General features: G+C 34.8%; 1 pseudogene; it reads left to right on the forward strand.

The window, feature by feature from the left end:
• The first annotated feature begins 14,404 nt into the window (after nucleotides 1-14,404).
• On the forward strand, nucleotides 14,405-14,938 carry LOC145121906 (secreted RxLR effector protein 161 pseudogene; annotated as a pseudogene).
• The last annotated feature ends 12,440 nt before the right edge of the window (nucleotides 14,939-27,378 follow it).

Raw genomic sequence — 27,378 nt, forward strand, 5'->3', positions numbered from 1 at the left:
TCATCTCAAATTATGTTTCCATCAACTTTCGGAAATCAGCTGTTAAGCTGGGGTTAGTTGATCCGAAGATGATGTCATCAACATATGATGACATAAATTTTGACGATCATCAAATGGTCACCATCTTTCTTGTGAAAGAAGGTTGGGTCGACTGATCCTTGTTTAAATTTAGCCTGTTTTAGAAAACGAGTTAGAGTTTCGTACCAGACCCTTGGAGCTTGCTTTAAATTGTAAACTGCCTTGTCCACAATGTAACAATGGTTCAGATATTTTCGTTTATGAACCCTGGTGGTTGTTCCACATACACTGTTTCTTTGAGTTCACCATTTAGGAATGCACACTTGACGTCCATCTGATAAACTTCAAAGTTCTTGTGTGTTGCGTATGCCAAAAAGATGCGAACAAATTCTAACCTTGTAACGGGTGCGAAGGTTTCTTCGTAGTCGAACCATGCAGTTCGATTCACCTTTTGTTGAGCTCTCGTAAGAACACCTGAAGACAAATCTCCTATGACTTGAGTTTTCAGATGATCATTGGTCCATTTAGCCAATGGAGGGTAATTTGGATCATATGTTGGATCTAATTCATCATTCACTTCTTCAAACTCGGATTGTACATCCGAATCATCATTCACATTTCCATTCTCCCCCTTGAATGATGTATGAATATCATCTTCTGAATTCGGATTCTCCCTCTGAAAAGGTGGCTCTAAGCTGACTTCAGGGGGTTCGTTCTCCCCCTGAATAGGTGTATCAGATGAGGAGGTTAAAGTAGAACCCTCCCCCTGCGATGGAACATTCGCATTTGTAGGTTGAACTGGAACTTTAGGATCTTTCATAGTGGTTTGTTCATGTTCCATTTATTTCGCAGCATCGTCAATGATTTTCTTCAATTCGTCTTCCTTGTTGTCTGCTGCTTTGGACTCTGAGGAGATTGCCTTTTCTAGCTCATCGAATAAGTTCAGGAACTCCTCATAAAGGTTGGAGAGTGGGATGGTAGCAGGATTCGGTTTAGGAAAGATCTCCTGTGTAGGACTGTCATTCTTCTGAAACTTCTTCATGTAATTATCGTTGAACGTAACATAGTAGGTTTCTTAAATCCTTTTGGATCTTTTGTTGAGAACCCGGTATGATTAAGAAGTTTGAGAATACCCTAGGATGATACCTTCGTCAGCCTTCACATCGAATTTGTTCCTTTGTTCCTTTGAGTTGAAGATAAAGCACCTGGAACCAAAAACATGGAAAAACTTGACATTAGGTTTTCGATTATTTATAATTTCGTATGGGGTGACAGAGAATCGCTTATTGAGAATGGATCGGTTTTGGGTAAAGCAAGCAGTTCCTATCGCATCTGCCCAGAAGTAAAGTGACAGATTTGCAAATGACAGCATGGTTCTCGCAGCTTCGCACAATGAACGGTTTCCCCTTTTTACTACCCCATTTTGTTGAGGAGTATAAGGAGCTGAAAAATTGTTAGTTACTCCTTTCGTAGTCAGGAATTCTTCAAACGCTTGGTTTTTAAATTCCAAACCATTGTCACTGCGAATGTTACGAACCAACTTTCATAGTTGAAGGTCTATCTGCTTTATGAAGTCCTTGAGCTTATGAGTGGCTTCTGATTTCTGTTTAATAAAATGCACCTAAGTGAATCTGGAAAAATCATCTACTATTACGAGAATATATCTATTACCACCAATGCTTTCAATTATAGAAGGACCACAAAGGTCTATGTGCAAGAGTTCAAGTGATTTCAATGACTTTCGTGTTCACAATCGTTGGATGACTCTTCCTGCTCTGTTTTCCCATTTCCCAGGCTGCACAAAGATGTTCTTTGTTAAATTTCAGGAGTAGTAATCCTCACACATGATCACCAAGAACAAGTTTGTTGATATCTTTAAAATTGAGATGCGAGAGTATCCTGTGCCATAGCCAACTATCCTCAGCCGAAGCCTTCGCGGGTAAGCAAATTGTTGGCTTCCCTTTGATGGGATTCAGTTTCAGCAGATACATTTCGCCTTTGTGTTTTGATTTCAGGAGCACAGTTTTGGACTTCTTCTCGATGATTTCTGATCCTTCGTCGTCAAATGAAACTTTTAGGCCTGTTTCTACCACCAACTACGATACACTAATGAGGTTGTGTTGCAGTCCTTCCACGTACGCGACCTTGCGCATTGAAAACTCTCCATTGGTTATCATCCCATAACCTTTGTTCACCAAGTGAATTGTTTTCGTATTTCACTCTGCCTCCATCCTTTAGTGCTCTGAACTCTCGCAGTTCCTCCTTCCTAACTGTCATGTGACGTGAGCAACAACTGTCGATGTACCATTCATAGTCAAACTGCTCATCATGAATTACATGCGAAAGTTAAGCAGATTTAGGAACCCAAAGTTGTTTGGGCCCTCGTGAGTTTTTCACAGGAAAAGAAATAGCAGGATCAACCAAATAAGTTCGTTTTATCTTTCTTTATGATTTGCAAAACAGTAATCCTATTTTCTTTTGAGTTCTTATCCTTGGAGGATAGATTCTTTTGTTTATTTTGAATTTTTTGTTTAACAATCTTTTTCTCAACTATCTTAGGATTAGCTTCGGATCTTTTGAGAGGAACTTTAGGCTCTGAAACTATCTTTCCTTTGCCTTTGACATCACGTGAAGTCTTGGCAGAATCCGAAACATTCATATTAGGAGAGAAGTGAGAGTTGGATTTCTGCACAGGTTTCGCATGATTTGGAAAGGATGGTTATTGAAAAACTTTTTGATTCGAGACTTGTGGAGCATGATTTTGTTGGAAATTCTTAGGTTTCGCAGGGGAAGAGACTTTCGCATTTGGATTGGATTTTTCTCTGTGAACGAAGTTGGGATTCTTGGACAGCCAGAACTGCTTTCTTTCCTTGAGATTTTTGTTGTATCTAGCATTCCTTTGGCATTTTTGAGCTGCGAACTACTCAGAGGATTTGTGAATACTAGCCCTACGTTTTGGCTTTCTGGTAGGGGTTTCGGTCCGAACTGACGATGTGTCACTTGGAACGTTCTTAGTCCCACGTGGACTACTCTTTTCGTAGCTTGAATTGACTTTGTTTAGGGGTTCTTCTACGTATCGGCTCTTCGTTTTCCATGAGGTCATTTCAGATAGACCTTTGGTTTCGTCTGCATTGCCGATTGGAGTAGACCAGAAGAACTCATCACAACCATCTTTGTTATCATCTTCGACCATGGACGATAATTCAATTGTTTGATTTTTGTTCAGTCCTTTAGTTGTAAAAACTTGGTTAGGAACAATTTGAACTTTTGGGAAAACAGTTGCTTTAGCTTTCAAAACTTTAGATTTGTTCTCAGAAACACGAGCGAACTCAACTGAATTTTCAGAAATTAGGACTTTCGTAGGTAGAGGTTTGTTTTTAACAAACTCAGAGCAGTCAACCTCATCCTCCACAAAGATTTCACTCATATCACTTTCATCGTCGAATTCAGAAACGTTTTCAACATTAAGTTTATTTTCTGAATTTAACTTGGTGCTTAATGAGTCAAACTTCTGTACAGTTTCAGATTTAATTTCTCTTTATCTTGTTCATCTAAAAGCTGTTTAAGCATGTTTTTGTGATCTTTGGACTTTATGAAAGATTCAATTTTGTCCAGTCCTACTCTGTAAGCATCTGAGGTTTTGTCTGATGAGAAGATGGATTCGCACCTATAACACTCTGCGTCGATTTCGTTCTCTTTCAACTCAAGAAAGGTCAAACTAATCTTGTGAATTTTCTTTCCAATATCACAATTTAGATGCAACTGAGTAATATTAAAGTAAAGTCTATTGACAATCAAACAGAAAATGTGACGCTGTTTTAAAAGAGCTAAATTATCTCTTTCCAAATAAATAGAATCATCCCTAGACTTAGACAAACCGAGTAATATTAAAGTAAAGTCTATTGACGAAACCCTGCCGAGTTGATCGGTGAAGTTAGAATTTGTTAAGCGAGTTTGTTTTAAACTACCACTGAAACTTGAAAATGTGTATTTTAAGTCGTTCAATTCAGTTTCATATCTAGATAGAGGTATATTCAAAGATTCAAGAATGGAGTTTACCTTGTTGATCACCTACTCGTATTCACTTATATGCTCAACAACTGGTTTCACAGCTAAACAACTATCGGCGCCGTGTCCACCATCAGTTTCATAGCCTCTCATCTCTGACACTTCACTTGTAACCATCAAACACCTTCCATCGAACTGTGAAACTTCATCCTTCGCTACGAAGCTCCTTCCATGAGTAGGTCTGTGAACCTCTTCATCTTCACAGTCAGTCGACCAGACTTCGACTCTCCCAAACTCATCTTCAGCTTCGTTTTCCTGCACAATCAAAGCAGACATGGTGTTATTGACGTTCATCTTCTTTTTGATCTCCTCCAGCTTTCGGAGATAATAAGCTTCATCTGATGGGTTTTGAGCAATACAACAATCCTATGGTGCACATGCAAAACCCTAAAGCTTTGGATCTAGGTTTCTCTATTATACACGCAAGTTATCTAAAGCTTATAAATCCTAGATCTAGCATATCAAAATCGAAATAACATATAAAACAGGTTTAGATGTTTACCATTTGATTGTTGCAAGAATCTTCAAGCTTTGAGAGCCTAGTATCACAAATGTAATACCTCTAATCAATCACAAACACCAAGGCAAGAAGGATAATCTTGGAGAGAAGATATGGAGGCACAAAATCAGCTCTAAGGAGTCTAGGGTTCTTCTGGTAGCCGATTTTGGATGCCCTATGGGACCTTATATAGCTGAGCTGCTAGGGTTTCAGTCAAAACCCTAATTGGATAGCTTAGGCCTTAAGCAACCCCAAGAACCTTCTGGAATAAGGCCTTGGACGATTTCAAGGTGGGCTTCCACCCTAATTTCGTCCACCCCGTTAATCCATAAGATCCACAGCCCAAAATTCAATTATCTTATAATTGCAATTCCAGTCCCCTAAGTTCAATTAATCTCTTTTGATCACAGAATTAATTTCTTAATTAATTCTTCACCAATATTAATAAACTAATATGATTTCTCTTTTAATATATTATTCTTATAATATATTAATAAACCATAATAACCTCTTTCTCCATTAATCATCCAATCAAGTTGCTTTGGTGAAGGCAACCTAAAAGGACCATGCTACAACCGGGTCAAGTACATACCAAATATAGTTATGGACTTAGACAATAATCCAGCAGTCTCCCACTTGGATAAGTCTAATAACTATAAATGCAAGTATGACTTCAAAATCCGATTAGCAATCGTAGCTCTCAAAAGCCGCTGTCGAACTCTAACACGTCCTTCAGATAAGGGATCGTATAGTCCTCCGTTCTCAAGATATCGTGCGGACAATTACATGGAACATAGTCATACTTATTGTCCAGCAGTTAGTTTCTCGATCTCTGACATGTCTGACATAGAACTTAATTGAACACATCAATTTAGTCATGACCGGGACCGACACATAAGTCAAACCAAATCATCGAGGGGCCCAGATATCGCTTTTACCCTCTTAGGATAAAAGGAACAGATAAACTTCGACTTATATACATTTACTATTCACTCATCAAATCATACACAACAATGCGTTTTATAACATCAAGTTACTGATGCGTTTACGCATTATCAATACATAACCAACTTGCAAACAATAAACCATATATCTAGGTTTAAAGACTATATGATATTATCGTCTTGCGATCACTCGTGATAAATTCCATGAAGTGATGCCAGCAAGCGTGGGTTTAATCCAATGCTCAAATCTTATTTCATAAGCACTCATGAACGTTGTAGCAAACTTTTGCTATGTCTAATACACTTTAGACAGTCTAGAAACCAATTCATGACAGTCTTCTTTCATATCTACTTCCAACATATGAACGATTGGGGACGGTTCGAATATTCCTATTATTTAGGAAGTCAAAACATGCAAAGTGAAACAATAGGTAAATAATTAACACAAGACAGTAACTTTACTTATAAATAATACTCCTTTATTTAATCATCAAATGTTAATTACAATTTATCTATTACACGTTTCGAAACTATCTAATCTAAACTAATATCGTCCTTCAGCCCAACGCTCCTAGCGTGCTGCAAGTGCTTAACCCTACCCAGTCCCTTCGTAAGGGGATCTGTTGGGTTATCCTCTAACGATACCCTCTTCACTACGATGAGTCCCTCTTCTACCCGATGTCTGATAAAGTGATATTTCCTGTCGATATGCCTGGATCTGCCATGATCCCTCGGTTCCTTGGTCAAGGCAACCGCACCTTCGTTATCGCAGAAAAATTCCATAGGCTCCTTTATGGCTGGAACAACTCCAAGGTCTCCAATGAAGTTCTTCAACCATATTTCCTCCTTCGACGCTTCGCTCGCTGCTATGTACTCGAATTCGCACGTTGAATCAGCTACAGTTTCCTGCTTGGAACTTTTCCAAGTCACTTCTCCTCCATTCAGGGTAAAGACCTATCCTGAATGAGATCGATAATTATCTCGGTCTATCTGAAAGCTGGCGTCACTATACCCTCGCACCCATAAGTCATCACTGTCTCCTTGGCTTATGAGTTCTCGCTCTCAGAAAACCTCTATCCTCACAATGAAGACAACATTGTCACCCGGTCTATAGAAGAGATATCCATAGGACTTTTGTGGATAGCCGATGAAAATACACTGCTCACTACGAGGTTCGAGCTTGTCGTGAGTCTCACGTTTTACGAAAGCCTCGCAACCCCAAACCTTGATATGTGCCAACAAGGGATCTTTCCCTGTCCACATCTCGTGAGGTGTTTTGGCAACCTTCTTTATAGGGACTAGGTTAAAGATATGAGCGGCAATCTCTAAGGAATACCCCCAGAATAAGATAGGTAACGAAGCACAACTCATCATGGAACGAACCATATCGAGCAAGGTTCGATTACGCCTCTCAGCTACACCATTCAACTGCGGTGTCCTAGGTGGCGTCAATTGCGAAACTATTCTGCATTCCTTAAGGTAGTCGTGGAATTCAAGACTAAGGTACTCTCCACCTCGATCGGATCAAAGCATCTTGATTTTCCTGCCCAACTGATTCTCCACTTCTTGCTTAAACTCTTTGAACTTTTCAAAGGTTTCTGACTTGTGCTTGATTAAGTAGATATACCCATACCTACTATAATCATCGGTGAAAGTCACATAGAAGCGGCTTGCATCCCTTGTGGTGGATCTAAAGGGCCCACACACATCAGTGTGTATCAGATCCAATAACCCCTCACCCCTTTCACAGGTACCAGTGAAGGGTGACTTGGTCATCTTTCCAAGTAAACAAGACTCGCACACGTCATCGTCCCTAAGGTCGAATGACTCCAACACTCCATCCTTTTGGAGTTGGGCTATGCGCTTCTTGTTGACATGTCTAAGACGACAGTGCCACAAGCATGCTTTGTCCAACCTATTGGAAGAATCGATACACAACACATCATTTCCTAAATTGTCTACAACCATCACAATTTCATGTATTCCATTACAAGGCAATGCTTCAAAATAGAAAACACCATTAAAGAAAGCATTTATAGAACCCTTTTCATTATCAAACGAAATATTGAATCCTTGTTTATATAAACCATGAAAAGAAATGATGTTTCTTTCCATTTCTGGAGAATAGCAACAATTGTTCAAATCTAGTCCTAACCCACTACTAAGCACAAAAGAGTAAACTCCAATCTTGGTGACAGGCGACGCTCTTCTGTTCCCCATGATCGATTTTATCTTCCCATGCTCCACATCCCTATTTCTTCTTAGGCCCTGCAAATCAGAACAAATGTGAAAACCACATCCTGTATCGAGAACCCAAGAAATAGCATGCGATGAGTTATTAGATTGAATAGTATAAGTACCTGCGAAGGACGGCTTGATATTTCCATCCATGATATCTTGAAAGTACTTCGGGCAGCTTCGTTTCCAATGCCCTTTCTCGTGGCAGTAGTAGCACTATGCATCCTTCGGGTTGGAGGTGGGTGCAGCGGGACCAACCTTGGTTCCACTAGAAGAGGTGTCGTCATGGGACTTTCCCTTATGGTGGCTCTTGGAAGGAGCCTTCCTCTTCTTACCCTTCCCCTGTCCAATAGCCAAGACAGGGGCAACAGTATTAGGAGTTGATGTAACATATTTTTCCTTGAGGTTGCTCTCAACAGTCCTCAACAGGCATTAAAGCTTGCTCAATGTGACCTCCTCTTTGTTCATGTGGTAGGTCATGCGAAACTGGTTGTATCAAGGAGGCAGTGAATGAAGAATAATATCAATCGCCATCTCTTCATCGAAGTTAACACTTAACTTCTGCAGGCGGTCGACATATCTCTGCATTTTCTGCAGATGAGCAGTGACAGACTCTCCGTCTCTCATCTTGGTCGTGATCATCGAAGTGATGATCTCGTACCTCTCCTGCCTGGCACTTTGGTGGTACCTGTCTAGTAAATCCAGGTGCATCTCATAGGGATAGTAGTCCTCGTAGGAGTTTTGGAGTTCTGTAGTCATAGTTGTGAGCATGATGCAATGGACTTTCGTAGCATCTCGCTCGTGGGTCTCAAAGGCAGTGATCTCCTCGGGAGTAGCAGTGTTAACATTCACTTCTTTCAGCTCCTTGTCGAGGACATACTCCTTGTCCTCGTAGCGGGTAACCATTCGAATGTTGTGGATCCATTAAAATTGGTCCCATCGAAGATCACCCTCCCACACAAATTCATGAGTGAGAATGAGCCGGAAGAGTTCGAGCCAGAAGCGTTGTTGTTGTTTGAGTTCGACATCTGAAAAAGAAAAGAGACAAAGCTTGATTAGATAAGAATCCCCAATTAAACACCCAAATAAGAAATTAGGGCTAGGATCCAACAACATTATTTGCAATTTAGAAGAGGGATGTCGTAATCTAAACAACAAATAATTTGAAGGTAAGTGAATGACGATTCACTAATTTCCACCATGAAAAAAAAAGAAATTAAGTTTTTAAATGTATTGGAAACTCCTAGATCTTTTGAGATTCATTGAACTTTTCAATGGCATGTTTAAATCTCAATATGCCCTTCAAGTTTGTGACTGGGATACCGAGGATCACAAACAAGGTGTGAATAACCATGCAAATGTACTTGGTGCCCTCAATGTCACAGTCACCTAATCAATGTGGCGGTTAGCCACACACGCTCCATTGATCTATGACAAACATCTACTCACCCTTTTCCACCTTTGCTAGTCCATATTAGTGTGCCGGTTATCCACGCACGCTCCACTAACGACTTGACAAGGGTACAAAGTGTAATTTCATGAAATTGCATCATTTTCACATTTTTCCTAAAGTAACTAAGATTGGAAATTTTATAAAAAACATTTAGTTACTTTATTAATCATTACACTTTTAATGAGGAATTAGTTGCCTTATCCTACCCGTTCGGTTAACGACCCTCCACCAATCAAGGAAGCGGTGGGTGAGAATGGACACCCATTAAACTACCATTTTATAGGCAGCAACCTTATACCCCCCCCCTTATAGACCGACTTCGTGAATGAGGCCTACTAACGGTAAGAATAGGATTTATCTTATACATATATATAATCATTACTCTTATAATATTATAATAGTATAAGGGTTGAATTTTAAACTTGTAAAATTCTAGGGTTTAGAATTTAAATATTTCAAAATTAAACTTTTAATCAAAATTTAAATTCCAAAACTTGAGGGCAAGTTTTTGAAACTTTTCAAAACTATCTAGATCAAAATTCAAATAATATAATTAAGCAATTAATTGGTGATTATCTAATTTTGACCTAATCCAATTCCATGCAAGATAATTTAATCAAATAATTCAAATAATTAAGGTTTATCAAATAAGGCAATAATTATCTAATTAATTGATAAATATCTTTTATTTTGACAAGGATAATCACATCATATTAATAAAAATCGGATTCTATCAATCAAAAACAATTTTGGTAATTATCTCAAGTCAAAATAAGCCAAAATCCCAAAAATCCCTCTGTCTGACACTCCGACTCGCCAAGTCACCTTTTGGAGTCGTCGAGTTCATCTTACTCGTCGAGTTCATCTGGTGACTTGACGAGTCTATCAGGCAGAAGGCATAATTTTCGATTTTAAGCAATGAATAAACACTTAATACATCAAATACAATAGAAACCAAACAAGGCTTTGATACCACTGATGAGTTTTGAGCAATACAACAATCCTATGGTGCACATGCAAAACCCTAAAGCTTTGGATCTAGGTTTCTCTATTTTACGTGTAAGTTATTCAAAGATTATAAACCCTAGATCTAGCATATCAAAATCGAAATAACATATAAAACAGGTTTAGATGTTTACCTTTTGATTGTTGCAAGAATCTTCAAGCTTTGAGAGCCTCGTATCACAAATGTAATACCTCTAATCGATCACAAACACCAAGGCAAGAAGGATAATACTGGAGAGATGATATGGAGGCACAAAATGGGCTCTAAGGACTCTAGGGTTCTTCTGCTAGCCGATTTTGGATGCCCTAGGGGTCCTTATATAGCTGAGCTGCTAGGGTTTCTGTCAAAACCCTAATTGGATAGCTTAGGCCTTAAGCAGCACCAAGAACCTTATGGAATAAGGCCTTGGACGATTTCAAGGTGGGCTTCCACCCTAATTTCGTCCACCCCTTTAATCCATAAGATCCACAACCCAAAATTCAATTATCTTATAATTGCAATTCCAGTCCCCTAAGTTCAATTAATCTCTTTTGATCACATAATTAATTTCTTAATTAATTCTTGACCAATATTAATTAACTAATATGATTTCTCTTTTAATATATTATTATTATAATATATTAATAAACCATAATAACCTCTTTCTCCATTAATCATCCAGTCAAGTTGCTTTGGTGAATGCAACCCAAAAGGACCATGCTACAACTAGGTCAAGTACATACCAAATATAGTTATGGACTTAAACACTAATCCAACATCATCATCCTCTCCCTCCTTCTTCTCGTTTAATCTTCTCAGCATGCACTCTTTGGCCAGATGGTTTTTGCCATTACAGTAATTACAATCATAGCCAGAGTCCCCCACAAGATTTTTATCCTTCTTCGCTTCTTCTTTCTGAGAGTTATTCACACTCTCCTCCTTTACCTTTTCAGAGCTATAACTGCCCTGCCAGTTTCAGTTCTTGTTACAACTGAAGTTCTTCTTTGCGAATCTCTTTGGATTAGATACCATCAAAGCAAATTCATCCTTAGAGAGTTCACAATCGGAGAGATCAGACTCCGAACCATCACCATCTACAACCTTTTTACCATTCGCAACAAGGGCCAGTGATCCCATCCCATAAACTATCTTCCCTTCTTTCGTCACTTCATTTTCATGTGACCTCAGTATTCCAACCAGCTTTGCCAACATGTAGTTCTTGAACTGCTCATGCGCTTTTACAGTAGAAACTACAACCTTCGATTCAGATCTCAGCCTGTTCATGAACGTGACTTTTTGCTCGATTAGTTCACGTCCAATCTTGTGGTTCATCATCCTACTGAGAAGATGATTATATCGATTGAAAGTTTGATCAAGACTCTCTTCAGGATTTTGAACAAAAGCTCCAAACTCTGAAAGCAGTAGAGTTTGAGTAGAATGTTGAAGATCAGCATCAGTTGAATATAGTTCCTTAAGCCGATCCCAAATGGATTTTGATGTGTCATAAGAACTAATCAAATGAAAAGTGTCTGGTGGCAAGGCAAACCTGATGATTCTCATTGCTTTAATGTTGCTTATCAGTATGTCCTTCTTATCTTGTGATACGTCTTTAACATCAAGAAGAAGGTTGTTATAGTCGGTTTAAGTTTTGATTTCTCTTTTTGTTCCTATATGAGTAAACGTCTGGACAGTAATGGATTCCCATATCAAATAGCCATTGTCTTCAAGCCCAAGGAAGTAGTCTTCAAAATGCAACGCCCACACTTCATAATCATTGGGAAACATAATAGGAATTCTGGTTGTAGATCCAATGCTGCTTGAAAGATTTATTGAGTTAACGTGTGAATCGTCTGACATGTTTAGAGATCGATAAAACCTGTATGAATCAGATGTGTAAACTAAATGGTTTTTGGGTAATATCAAGATCAAAGATCAGCGTCGATAACAATGATGATGGCTGAACCAAATCCTATAATAACGGAAACCCTAAAAACTCTTTTCAACAGAAGAGATGTGTATAGATTACACAGTCTCCTGCTTTGATACCAATTGATGAGTTAAAAACTCCAAAGATCAATTAGATTCAAACAAGTAATAACAATCAAACACGAATATGAATCAAGAATGTGTCGAATGATTATATATCACAACCTCAGAAGAGCTCGATCAAGAACAGTTACTGTAGAGGTGTGTAGGGTTTACAATGACACCATTAACAAATACACGATGCATGCATGCACCTTAAATAGTAAAACCCTAATCATTAATCATGGGTAGACAGGCCCAACCTGGATACACAAAACACTAAACAAAAGGCTCAAAAGACGCAACACTAAAATACTCAACACTATTGCATGTCGATTGGGATAACTATTGAACATCTTGTTGCATATGTTCATACACAAAATGGTTTAGCTGAGTCGTTAATAAAACTTCTTCAATTAATTGCAATACCATTACTAATGCATTCTAAACTTCCTACATCGATATGGGGACATGCCATTTTACATGCAACATCACTTATACGCATCATGGTAACTAGTTATCATAAGTTCTCCCCTATTCAACTAGTTTGCGGTCAGGAACCAAATATTTCCCATTTAAGGACGTTTGGATGTGCAATTTATGTACCCATTTATCCACCTCACCGTACAAAAATGGGTCTTCAAAGAAGAATGAGAATTTATGTTGGATATGTCTCCATCTATAATAAAATATTTAGAACCATCAACTGGAGATTTATTTACAGCCAGATTTGACAATTGTCATTTTGATGCGCTCAAGTCAATGTGAACTTGAAATAAAAAAGATAATTCATTTACAAAATGTAGCAAATCAACTACCAGATGCATTTACTGACCCTATGAGAGTAACAAAGTCTTATGTACCGGCTATAAATGTTCCATTTAGAATTGATATCCCAAAAGGAAAAAAACTGCAAGTGCAAATGAATCTAATGCATGCCTGAAGTGTGGAAGACCAGTCGGTTACAAAGATAAAAATCCTCAAAAACGAAAGGGAGCAAATATAATTAATGGTCTAAAAGAGAAAATATGATCTCTTGAAAAGATTAATGAAGCTCTAGAAGAGCCCAATGACATAAAAAAAGAAACTGAGGTACCTGAAAATTATAAAAATGAAGAGATATCAATAAATTATGTCATGACAGGAATAAGATTGAACCGAAATAAGATAGACGTCGATGATACTTTTTCATATCATGTTGCACGCGAGATTATGGAAGAAAATGAGGATATTGATCCTAAATCTATAGAGGAATGTAGAAATAGAAAAGATTGTCTAGAATGGAAAGATGCAATCAACAAAGAATTTAATTCTCTTACTCAATGAAAAGTTTTTGGACATGTAGTCCGTACACCAAACAGTAAGACCAGTGGGATACAAATGAGTATTTGTGCACAAAAGAACCGAGAAAAATAAAGTTGTGAGACATAAAGCAAGACTTGTTGCATAAGATTTTACCCAAAGGTCTAGAACTGACTATGAAGAAACATACTCTCTTGTGGTTGATGCAATTACATTTCGTTATCTAATAAGTCTGGCAACACATGAAAAACTGGATATGCGTCTGATGGATGTAGTTACCGCCTATTTATATGGTTCACTTGAGAATGATATTTATATGAAAATCCCAAAAGGTTTTAAGGTGCCAGAAGCACAAACTCCTAATTCTCGAGAAGTATATTTGGTAAAATTAAATAAATCTTTGTATGGATTGAAACAATCTGGTCGTATGTGGTTCAATTGTTTAAATACATTTCTGTTGAAAGAGGGCTATAAAAATGATCCATTAAGCCTATGTGTATTCATAAAAGGATCCGGATCAGAATTTATGATAATTATTGTGTACGTAGATGATTTGAACATAACTGGAACTCCTGAAGAATTGGAAAATGCCACTTCTTGTTTGAAAGAAAATTTTGAAATGAAAGATCTTGGTAAAACGAAATTTTGTTTGGGTCTTCAAATTGAGCACACAAAAAAATGAATTTTTTGTACATTAATCAATTATCCAGAAAATGTGTTTAAGAGGTTTTTACATGGATAACTCACATCCATTGAATAAATCGATGGTGGTAAGGCACTTAGATGCCAAAAAATGACCAATTTCGGCCTTGTGAAAACATGAAAAACCTATTGGTACCGAAGTACCATATCTTAGTGCTATTTTTGCACTAATGTATCTTGCTAATAATACGAGACCTGATATATCTTTTGATGTAAACTTATTAGCAAGATATTGTTCTTGCCCAACAAGAAGACACTGTAATGGAGTCAAACACATTCTTCGGTATCTTCGAGGTACAAAGGATATGGGCTTATACTATTCAAATTCATCAAATGTGGAGTTAATTGGTTATGAAAAAGTTGGATATTTGTCTAATCCACACAAAGCTCGATGCCAAAAAGGCTATTTATTCACTTGTGGAGGTACCGCAATTTCATGGCGTTCTGTTAAACAAACTTTAGTTGCTACTTCTTCTAACCATGCAGAGATTATAGCAATTCATGAGGCAAGCCGTGAATGTATTTGGTTAAGAAATTTAACTCATCACATTCGTGAGAATTGTGGTCTAACTTGTAATAAGGACGTTCCAACCATACTATATGAAGATAATGTGGCTTGTATAGCCCAACTCAAAGAAGGGTTTATCAAAGGAGACAAAACCAAACATATATCACCAAAATTCTTTTTCACTCATGATCTTTAAAAGGAGCGTGACATCAACATCTAGAAAATTCAATCAAGTAACAACTTGGATGATTTTTTCACTAAAGCATTTCCTACATCCAAATTTGAAAAGATGGTACGAAACATTTTTATGCGACGCTTCAAGGAAATCAAGTGATGTGTTTATCAGGGGGAGTTGAAATTTTTCCCACTTGGTTTTCTTAGAAAGGTTTTCAACGAGACAATTCTTTCTAATATCTATTAATCATGTACTCTTTTTCCTTAATAAAGGGTTTTTCACATGAGGTTTTACCTATTAAGGTTTTAACGAGGCATGATACAATCGTCATTCAAGGGGGAGTATTATAAAATATTAGTTTGTGAAAGACCATTGGATTCCCCATTTCTCATAATTCTCTATCATTATTTAACATTAGTAACAACGATTTCAATGTGTTTTATGAATGTAATAATGCACCATCATAATGAGCATTCATATTATAACTCATCTTTCATCTTATTTTGATAGTATAAATAGTGAGTCATAGGTATTAAAAAGTTGTGTTTTATGAATGTAATAATGCATCATCATAATGTGCATTCATATTATAACTCATCTTTCATCTTATTTTGATAGTATAAATAGTGAGTCATATGTATTAGAAAGTTGATGATTTGATCACAAGTATTGGAATAAAAATGATCTACACTCTCATTTCTTTCTTTACTCTATAATTTATCTTGTTATTTAATCATATTTTATAACATCATCAATATAGTTTGCTAAAAGCGTCGAAAATTTTCAAACGACCTATTTATATTTATCTATAATTTATAAAATACTGAGGAGAATTTTAAAAGTTGAGATGTTATTTTGAATAGTTTTTCTAAAAAACTAATTTATATACTTCTTTTTCTGTTAAAATAACTTATATGTTATTATTTTGGCTTATCAAATATAACAACTTAATTTTTTTTAACTAAACTCGTCTTTAAGTTTATCTTAAATACAACCTAAAATAGAAAAATATATTTATACAAGTCATGGCCAAATTTTGCTACTTTTGATTGTCATTGAGCGTTACGATGCCTGTAATTATTCTTTGATTAGGACATATGCATCAAATTCCCTTGGTTTTATGTACTTGTTTTTGTTATGATGTACGACAATAGTGTTTTCAAGAAAATGATCCACTATTTGTCTTTTTATATCATTTATGATAGTTAGTTTAAAATTTTAAAATAATTTAAAATCTAGAAGCCTGAGTTTGAATATCATAATCTAACGTTTATTAAATAACAAGAAATTTGTGATTAAATGGATGATAAAAAGTGATCAATTTGGAAGTATGACTAATTTGGAAGTATGACTACTAGTGCCAATGAATTGTATAAGAGGGACAAGATGTCATTTCTTCTTATAAGATAATGATTTAGTGTACATGAATAATTGTAATAGTTGTATAAGAGGCATTGTATTGATTTCAATAATTAGTTGATTGTACTATTCAGAGAAGCTAAAAGAATTGGTTTTAAATAATTTATGTATTTGATCATTATTTTTTTTTAATTCGGACAATTTTTATATTTTGTTTTTATCTTTGGTTCTAATTTTGTTAAAATGACTATTTTACCTATTATTATATTTTTTTTAATCTCTTTTTAATTATCATAGAAATTAAATCATTAATAAAACACATCCTCACACCCTCCCTTTACCCCCCCCCCCTTCCCCTTCCCGAAACTTCATAAATTTTAAACCAAAATTTTCATTTTCAAAATATAATATAATATGAAGCTGTGTTTCCAAATGTAATATAAAAACCCTTTTTGTTCGATCATTGTAAATAAAACATAGTTTTTCAAAATAGAGTAGTATCATAAAATCAACGAAGGTCTAATTCATACAACAACAACGATACAGTAGTACAGTCAAGTTGGGCCCTTCCCACGATCAACAAAACTATCTGAAAACATTCAATCAACAATTGTAAGCACAAAGTTTAGTGAATTCCCCAAGATACCATATATCACATTACATACACGATGCATGCAAACCATATGCATAGTCTACACCTCAGAGCGTCTATAGGCACAAATCCATCATCCTAAAGACATGCAAAATTTCCACCCAAACGTAACTCATAGTCAACACCTCTGTGGGCCTATATGTACATAGCCATCATCTTAAAGACATGTTGAACTTCCAACTTCCATTCTAGTGAGCCTGTAGGCACATAACCATCATCCCTTAGAATTAACAAATACTAGACTGATAAGAAGTAAATCGAATAACTAGCAAAACCAAAGCACACAAGACACGATATTTACATGGTTTGGTCAAGGTTATATCTACAGGCATGAGGGGAGTATTCTTTATTTTAGAGTTCTTAAAAAGAGGTTACAAGTACAAATTCATGGAGATTCGCCTATGACTCTAAAATTCAAGACACATCCAATGACTTAACATATATCCCTATTTATACTGAAGGAACCATACCTAAAACCCTAATGGGTCAAGCCTATTGGCCCACGAATTATGTCAACCAATCACAATCTGCAATGTAATAGCTTCTGGAACATTCCTCCAGGACATACAACACATGAGTATCAACAATGCACATGATGGAGCACCATGAGCTATATTGGAGCATTATGATGTACATGTAGCGCATCATGAACACTAGCGGCCTAACATCCATCATGGTGGCATAACACGATGTATTCCTTGAGTATCTTCAACTTCTGAGCATCCTTGAACAATCTTGAGCATCATAGAGAACTTCATATCATATGTGGCTCATCCGGGATACCATGGCTGATCAAGGAACCAAAATGACGCACCTTGCACCAAGATAGCCCATCTTGTGCAAGGATGGAACAATATCCTTCAAGCATGGCACAAGATCTTCCAGGTTGGAGCAACATCTTCAAATTTGTGTAACATCAACCACTTTGGTGCAACTTCTATTAGTTTGTCGAAACATGGACCAGCTTGATGCAACTTGGTCCAAAGTGGTGCAACATGTTGCCTAATGGCGCAACATGCTTGCTAGTTGGCCTAACACCTAAAACACTACAAGAAAAACGCGATTTTGCTAGGGAAGGTCGCTATGGAACGTATTTTCATTGTTAATCTGCAATGGATCGTGCTATGGAATGTCGTTCCATAGAAGGTTGCTACCGCATTGTCTACGAATTTTATTTCCCGTAGCGAGAATGAGACTTGCTAGGGAAATGCTACCGACTCCATATATGTTAGTATAATGCTACCGATATTTCTATGGAAAAAAAATTTATAGCAATTTTCCAACGAAATTTGTTACGAAATCACTTTCCGTTGTACTGCTGCTAGGTAATTAATTATCGTGGTTACTATGCAACAGACTTTTTGACGGAAACCAATTCCATAGTTGCTTTGCTATGGAAGTACCATTCGCAGGTATTTTCTAGGGAATTCTGCTATGGAATTTGATTTCCTTTGCTTGTTTTGCTATGGAACAAAAAGCCTAGCTAATTTGTGACGACATTTGTTACAAAATTATATTCCATAGGAACGTTGATAAGGAGTAGTTCAAATTCATAGATATTTGGCAATAAAATTCGTGGAATCATCAAGTTCATGATGGTGTGTTTGGTTTGTTTCTTTTTTGGGATGTTGTATGTTTAATTAATTTTCTTATTCTATACATGAATTATTATTATGATCAATAGAATTGGTAAGATATGGTTTGAATGATATGTTTTTAAATTGGTAATATATTTTGTTTGTTTTATTGTATTTTATATGTCTTTAATACTAGGAAAGAATAAACATTTGCTATTATATATGTTTATGTTATCTTGAATAATTTTTTACTATTTCAATGTAAAAAAACTGGATTATAACATAAACGATTACTTAGTTGGATATTTAATGAAAATATTATACATACAAATATCTCAAAAACACATATCCCCTTTTAGTAAATGCTTTCAATGTACCAAAGAATCATAAAATTTCATTTTATTTAATTCTCATGAAAGGCACTAATACATAACATCACATTTACCGATTCGCATATAAAAACTAAAAATTATACAATGTAACTATCCTTTTATAAAGAAACAAAAACATCTAGTCAATATCTTCTTCCTCCTCTTCTTCTTTATTGCTCTATGTACTATACTCATAACTACCCTTGCTTTCAGGAATACCATCATTGTCATCCTCATGAATTTCACCTTCTTCGTCAATGTTATTTTCATTATCTGAACTGCTGCTTGACATGTCGCGATCATCATAATTGTTTGTGTCGGCTGTAGTTGGTATAATGATTTCATTTGATTCAACTTCATCTTATTGGAAAGCAACATCTTTCTAAGGATGATTTTCATCAGTCCAACCACGAGGTTTAACTTTAAATACAACCCACCAGTCCGAGTTGTTTGTTTTCGAACTTGGGTAAGGAATGTAACACACCTGAGTGGCTTGCATGCTAAAACAAACGGATCGAACTTGTTGTATTTTCTTTTGACGTTTATCTCGACCAAGTTATATTGTTTGTGAACCTTAACTCCTATGTTAGGTGTTGGATCGTACCAATGACATTTAAACAAAATTGTGGTTTTAATTGGGTAACCAGGGTACTCGACTTCTAAAATTTCCTCTACCTTACCGTAATAATCACCTCCTTGGATACTAACACAATCCGCTACTGATTGTTGATTTGTTCAGACCATGAGCTTATGTGTGAAACTTGTAATCATTGACAAAGTATACACTATATAATTTCACTTTTTGAATGGCATTTTGGAAAGGTCAGATGTATACTTGTTCTTTATCTGGATCTTACGTGCCTATATGACAAATGACAAAACACTTAATTAGAGTTAATTATAATCATAACAAAAAAATAAGAAAAGTAAAAAAAATAAGAAAATAACACCCACATAGTTTTCAAACCATACTGCAAAGTTCTTCTCAACTTCAGCTGCGAGATCCTGTTCGTCCATATCGCCAATAAGTTCATTCAAATCTTCTTCAAATATTCTGTATTACCATTTAAATAACATTTTTAAAGTTATTATGTTGTAATAAACAAAATCATGCATGTAAATATTATTTAGAGCAATTACACTAGAAATGATTATTATAATTAAAAGTGAAGTATATGTTACTTACCTGATGCAATGTTTAATCTTATCTTCGTTAAGGAGTATGTAAGTATGGGCACCATGCAATCTCTAAATATTATTAAAAGAGAAACATTACGACATCATCTTAAATAATCTAGACCATTGATTGTATTTCAATCTTATTTTTTCCACCCTTAGATCAAATTGCTGACATCATCTTCCCCATATGGAATATATTTAATTCCAATAAATGCTTTCCAATCGTCAAACAGTAACTTACATTCGTTGAAATGGAATGTATTTAATTCCAATAAAAGCTTTCCATATTTTAAATCTTGAATTTCCGGTTATGAAGATTTTAATATGGTCAATTTTAAAAGCATATTACTAACAAACCATTTCAATCAAGGTATTAATATCAACCATTAATATAAATCCGTTTATATTAGTAAAACATTAATATAAAATCTATTTTTATTAGGAAATCATTAATACCAAAAAAATCATATTCAAATTATCACATACATATACGATTCATCCTTGAATCCGCGGCTCACACTTATTTTCAATCGTTTCTTTTCTTCAAACCTTCTCCTACAACATCATTCTTATTGCTTATAACTTCCATCATCATTCTCTGCTTCAAACATTCGCTCTTGTGCACTAGAAGGTCAGTATCTTCTTTCGCTTTTTATATTTTTTTCGATTATTTTTTTGTTCCTATATCAAATATATGTATTCATATATTTTGATTTTCTTTGTCACAAATTACATGAAATCAATTAACTACTTTTTTGAAACTTTTCAAATAAACAGGAAAAGATATTACGTACCTTTAACAAAACAGAAATTAACTATCTTGGGAACTGACATTAATTACGAAAATGTTACTGTTATATATTAGAGATGATTATGATTTTTTTTAATTTTTATGTCATAAGAATCCGGTTAATTTTGACATGATTTTAAAATACCATTGAAATTATTATGTTTTTGTATATCATATCAACCTACTTTTTTATCTTTATATAGTAACAATAAAATTTATAAATTTACACAACAAATATACATATTTCAAATTTTGTAATATTATTATACCTTACAAAATACAACTCCCTCCAAAATAATTTTCGCCGGTAATTTCATCCATAATTTCACCAAATTTAAATTTGTATTTTCTTTATATAAATTTTTTTAATGATCCTGATTTTTTTCCTCCAAAAGTATATCAAACATTTACGTCTTAGATAATGCTGCCCCATTATAATTATTAATTTCCAAAAATATATCCGTTTAATGAGAAATTTGATTTAATGAAGGAAGTAAATGTTAATTAAAACGATATATATATTCCATAATTATTACACGGGTTTATTAAAAAAAATTAATATCAAGGTGTAAACATTAAGCATTTTTAAAGTGAAATCTCAGAACACATACAAACGATGATGTTGTACAATGAAATATAAAATTGAATAGATTGAAAAAAAAACTATTAAGACAGTCAATCTTGAAAATAACATAGTTATGAAAAATTATAAAGTAAGATAAAAATTATAAGATATTAGGAGATTTGTAAAAAGTACAATTAGTAAAAGCGTTACGGTTATTAGAAAAAAATAAGACCGTTAAGATTAGTAAAAATACAATATATAAACTAAATTATCACAATAGTAATGAAATGTCATTATTTGATATTTCATATAATTGAAAGATATACAAAATTACATTGATGATATACTAAAATTATTCAAAGTTGCGCCAAAACTAATGAACACCAAGTAAATAAGAACAAACATAAAGCTAGCACTTATATTCATAATCAATTTAAAATAAACCAATCATGATTTAGAAAAGAATCTCCATTGATGATATACTAAAATTAAATCTATATAACATTTAACATTCTATAAATTATATTATATGACTTTATTTGAATAAATGAAATAGTTGTCAATATTTAATGCAATGGAAAAAACAATATATTGGTTGTCAATATATGTTTAAATTAGGTAACCTTATTATGGAAGGAACGTCTAATTAAAATGCTTATAATTATATAACAATATCATAACTATATGAGACGAGGAAGGTCGTTCAACTAATAAAACAAAAAATGTTGTCTACAAAGAGGTCCTTCAATGATTATATATATTTATCGTTTTCAGTGTATTTTCTACACATTTCAATAATACTAATAACCATATATATATATTTTTATAATCATTATACAATATCTGTAGTCAATTATATGTTTTTTATGCGCTTCCCGCGTTTAACGCGGGCTATAATCTAGTTCCTCATCAAACAACATTATATTCATGAATCTTCCATAATGACGACCAGTGTATGAAAATATATCTAACATTTCGTTGTTATCATCCTGTTGCTCATCTCCTCCTCCATCATCATTTTGAGGCAACTTTCTATTACGTGTGGGGACACCAATCTCGAAATAATAAGAGCAAAATATTGATGCTTCATGAAGCAAGTACGCGTTAACAACGGACCCTTCCACTCGAGCTTTATTTTTCACATCTTTTTTCAACTGATTTAGATATCTATAGTAAAGAATATTTACATTAGCTTACAAAAATAGCAACATACATTATGATGTAACATACAAACCTTTCAAATGGATACATCCACCGATATTGGACGGGACCGACTATCTTTGCTTCGTATGAAAAATGTACTGGTAAATGTTCCATGGAGTTAAAAATACCAGGGACAAAGATGGTCTCTAATTTACATAGAATTATTGGGATCTCGGTTTCAATCCCCTTTATGTCTTTTGTTGTGATTGATGTTGCTGTTAATGTTTTGAAGCAAATACACAACTCTGTTAATGCTTCCCACACATGTTTTGGCAACATCTCACGAAATGAAATTGACATCAATCTTTGCATAAAAACATGACAATCGTGGCTTTTCATTCTGAACAGTCTACACCTAGTTAAATCAACACACTTCCCCAAATTAGAAACATAACCATCGGGGAAACGCAATTTCTCCACCCATTCGCATATGACTTTCTTTTGATTCTTGTCCAGAGCATAGTACGTTATTTGATTATCTTCGACTCCTTTTCTCTTCCTACAACAGAGTTTCAGATCTCTTCTCGCTGCTACATTGTCCTTCGTCTTCCCTTTGACATCCATTACAGTGTAAAAAAAGTTCTCAAATACATTTTTCACAATATGCATAACATCAAAATTATGTCTAATGAGGTTTGTTTTCCAATATGGTAAATCCCAAAATATGCTTTTCTTTTTCCAACCAAGATCACCACATCTTTTATTTACATCATCAGCATTTAGTTCAGTCACTTTTACCAAACCTAATTGTTCAATCTCCCTTAAAGTTTCTTCGCCATTCTTACTTGGAGGAGGACCTTCTGTCACTTCACAATTCCTCTTGAACTTATATTTATCCTTTCTATATGGGTGATCTACATGTAGAAATCTTCTATAACAGTCAAACCATGACATCTTGTTACCATTCTTTAGTCTGAATGCTTGTGTATGTTTCCCACAATGTGGACATGCTAGCTTACCTGCTGTAGACCATCCTAACAACATTGCATATGCTGGAAAATCACTTATTGTCCACATAAAAGCTGCTCGTAAATGAAAGTTTTGTTTCAAAGATATATCATATGTTACTACACCTTCTTCCCATAATTGCTCCAATTCTGCAACAACTTGTTGCAAAAATACATCTATTTTATGCTTATGGTTTGACGGTCCTGGCACAAGTGCGGTAAAAAACATGTAAGGCTCTTTCATGCACATAGAAGGTGGCAAATTATATGGTGTTATAATAATAGACCAATATGAATATTGTTTTCCAAATACTTCATGTGGTGCAAACCCATTTGTACTTAGGCCTAATCTAACATTACATATTTCTGTTGTAAATGAAGGATGGATTTTGTCAAAGTGCTTCCAAGCTTCTTAATCGGATGGATGACACATTACTCCAGCATCATGTCCATAATTATCGGAGAGCCATCGCATGGAAGCGGCTGTGGCTTGTGAAGCATACATCCTCTTCAACCTTGGAGTCAAAGGAAAGTAATGCATTTTCTTAAAGGATACGCGAAAACATCTGGCCAAAATTTTTGACCGTTTGTACCTATCTACATTGCAGAATTTGCATCGATAAAGATCTTTGTCTCCCCTCCAATATATCATACATCCATACCTGCAGCAGTCAATCATCTCCATAGACAAACCTAGTGCTTGTATTAACTTTTTGCTCTCGTATAAACTACCTACCATATTATTCTCCTCCGGTAACACATCATTTATCAATTGGCAGATAACATTCCAAATATGTGATTACTAAGGGTAGTTGTGTCAAAACACATTATTCAAACATTATAACCTTTATGGTAAAAGTGGAACTTTGACTATTTAAATGAAAAAGACTAAAATAACATATATATCATAATTCATAATTATAACACAACAATTTAATTTTACTAACATAATATAAACACTATCACAGCACAACCATTTAATTTTACCATGACACATATGACATCCATGGGTGTTACCATCACAACCATGACACATGGCATCGATGGGTGTTACCATGACCCATATGGCATGCATGGGTGTTACCATCACAACCATGGCACATATGGCATCTATGGGTGTTACCATACACAGTGCACATATGGCATCTATGGGTGTTACCATTACTACTTTACTATGTACCATACACAGTGCACATTCTAATTACCAAATCCAAAATAGAATACATTTATGTACTGATATTAAACCAAATTACAAATATATATTAACATTTCACCAAATTACAAGTATATATTCACATTATACCAAAATACATATATAATATGCATCACTAATTGTGTGAATCAAACAACCATCATATAACTACTCTAAACTAATGTCAAACATCTTAGCAAACTCAACCAAACATGCATCCTACAAACAAATATCATAATTAAGCAACCAATTATATTCATGCATAAAAGCTTTTCCATATCTGCTCACATAAGGATGCTTTGCACAACTTTTATGCAAGCCATGGAATTGTATCTGCTTTGATCTCCTTCCCCTAACCAAGTGGTTTCGAACCTTGTAACAGGTTTGTTTCAGATTCCAACTTCTTCTTGTATTAATGTAAGCATTATTCAACATGATCAGAGCTTCTTGCTTCCTTTCACTGCCTTCGGCCATCAACAACATTCCCAGAATGAATATCGCATCCAACTGTCCCTTATCGGCTGCATCTTGAAACAACTATTTCCCTGCTTCATCTTCTCTTAACAAAAAATACTTCGCCTGAAATACATTAAGTAATCATACAATTTTAATATAAACAAATACAAATATAGAAAACAAATTGCATGTGTAATTATTAGAATGCATAAAAAAAGAGTGCAATTCCATCGTTGAAGAGTATGTGTGGGTTGTTTAACTTTCTGCATCTGCGGATGACTTCATCCATATCAACACTAAATAGACGAAACCTTAATCGATTTGTGACTCCTTGTTTTTGCTAGATTTCACACATTTTTTATTCTTAAACTATCCTCTAAACTATAATACCTAAAGTTTCAATTCTTTTACCCAAGAACACTCAATTAGGCATAATTTATCACAACATATGTCACAATTTATATTCATAATAAACACAATTATAATATAAGTCTCGATGCTAAGAAACATGTATTACAATTGTGTGCTAGATACATGTGCTATTTATAGTCTAGTGTAAGTAACTAGAAGTCCGATAATTCTGGGATCCTCCAGAATCAACATATGAACGTTATTTGACTTGGTATTCCAAGTCTTGCCTGGTTGAGATGACCCTCCGTTGAGAATGTGTCTTGTGTTGACTAGTTCTGCACATGTGAGAAAAATAAAGAAAATATAGCTGTTATAAGTGTTAGAAGTATTAGTGGTAATAGTCATGATCCCGAGATATGTTTAAGGATCCTGTGGCTTCTATTTAAGGATCCCGAATATGATTCAAGGATCCTGCCCCTAACATATACTAGGCATGTCTGATCCAGAACATGACGGAATGTGGGGGCCGTGACCCAAACCTCTATAAAATCTTGGACATGGAATATTATGGAAAACATGCACAAAACGAAACAAAGAAGAAATACACAAGTTTGGATATGCTCGGGGATCACCCATTCTGCTTGTTAGTCAAGATGTATGGTAGATGAATCTACTGACAACTCACATATATGGTCGTGGCCAAGTTGAATATGGCAGCTTCACCTAGATCTATTTGGGCAATTTTATTTTTCCAGAAAAATGTTTTCTACTTGCAAATTTCGTATTTTCCATTGATTTTATCTAATTTTTAGATAGATGTGTATATGTATTCATATTCCGCATATTGGGAACACTTACGAATTTAACAATCTATATACTTTCCTTTTGTGCCTAATTTGAGTGTCCTCACACATTATCTGAAGTTGAACTTCTCCATAACCTTAAACATTATAAGGGAGTACGAATAACGATCGGAAACAATACGTGATATATCCGGATGAATACCAATATTTTGTTTTCCTACCCTATATCTAGTTCAATTTCACGATAACTCAACTTGAACACGTCATCTATTGGTACCAATATTTTGGGTTTGGGTCTAGCATGAATATGGTTGCTTTATTAAGTATAGTTTTAATGGATAATTTTAAGATTTCAAATCGAGTTTAAGTTATTAAATACAACGTTGATAGTTTATTCAAAGTTCAAACTAATCAAAATTTCAAGTATTACTCGAGTCAAATAAATCTAAGCTTACATCAAATTGATTTTTAGAGTTATGAAATTGAATTCAAACTTAAAATGTTTATTTTTCTCGTCGGGGTAGCCTTGGAAATATTGGTATTATTATTTGGAAAGGTCACCGTCGGAGAAAGTGGTCGGCTGTCGTACCTTTTCAACATGGGCTTGGTGGGGCCTTTTACAAACCGCGCCAATAAAACGTTAACAACTACGCTCCATTTTGACCCACCGAACCCGGACCCGAGCCTCTATCCATAAAATTATGATTTTTAATTCTTATATATATATATATATATATATATATATATATATATATATATATATATATATATATATATATATATATATATATATATTTGGTTACTAATATTGTTTATAGTTTATTATACATCTTATTTAATGATTTATTTTGACTTTGTTACTCCACACACATCGAATGAATCCATTGTTTAATCTTTTAAAACTTAAAAGAACCTAGTAAACCGTTAGATCTACTCCTTTTACTAAATATATTTTTAAATTTATTGGACATAGTAGAAGTGACGGTGGAAATCATAATTTATAAATTAAATATTCC

The sequence above is a fragment of the Lactuca virosa genome, chromosome 6, assembly GCF_052849685.1.
Source record: "Lactuca virosa cultivar CGN04683 chromosome 6, Lactuca_virosa_CGN04683_v6, whole genome shotgun sequence".
NCBI classification, from domain to species: Eukaryota; Viridiplantae; Streptophyta; class Magnoliopsida; order Asterales; family Asteraceae; genus Lactuca; species Lactuca virosa.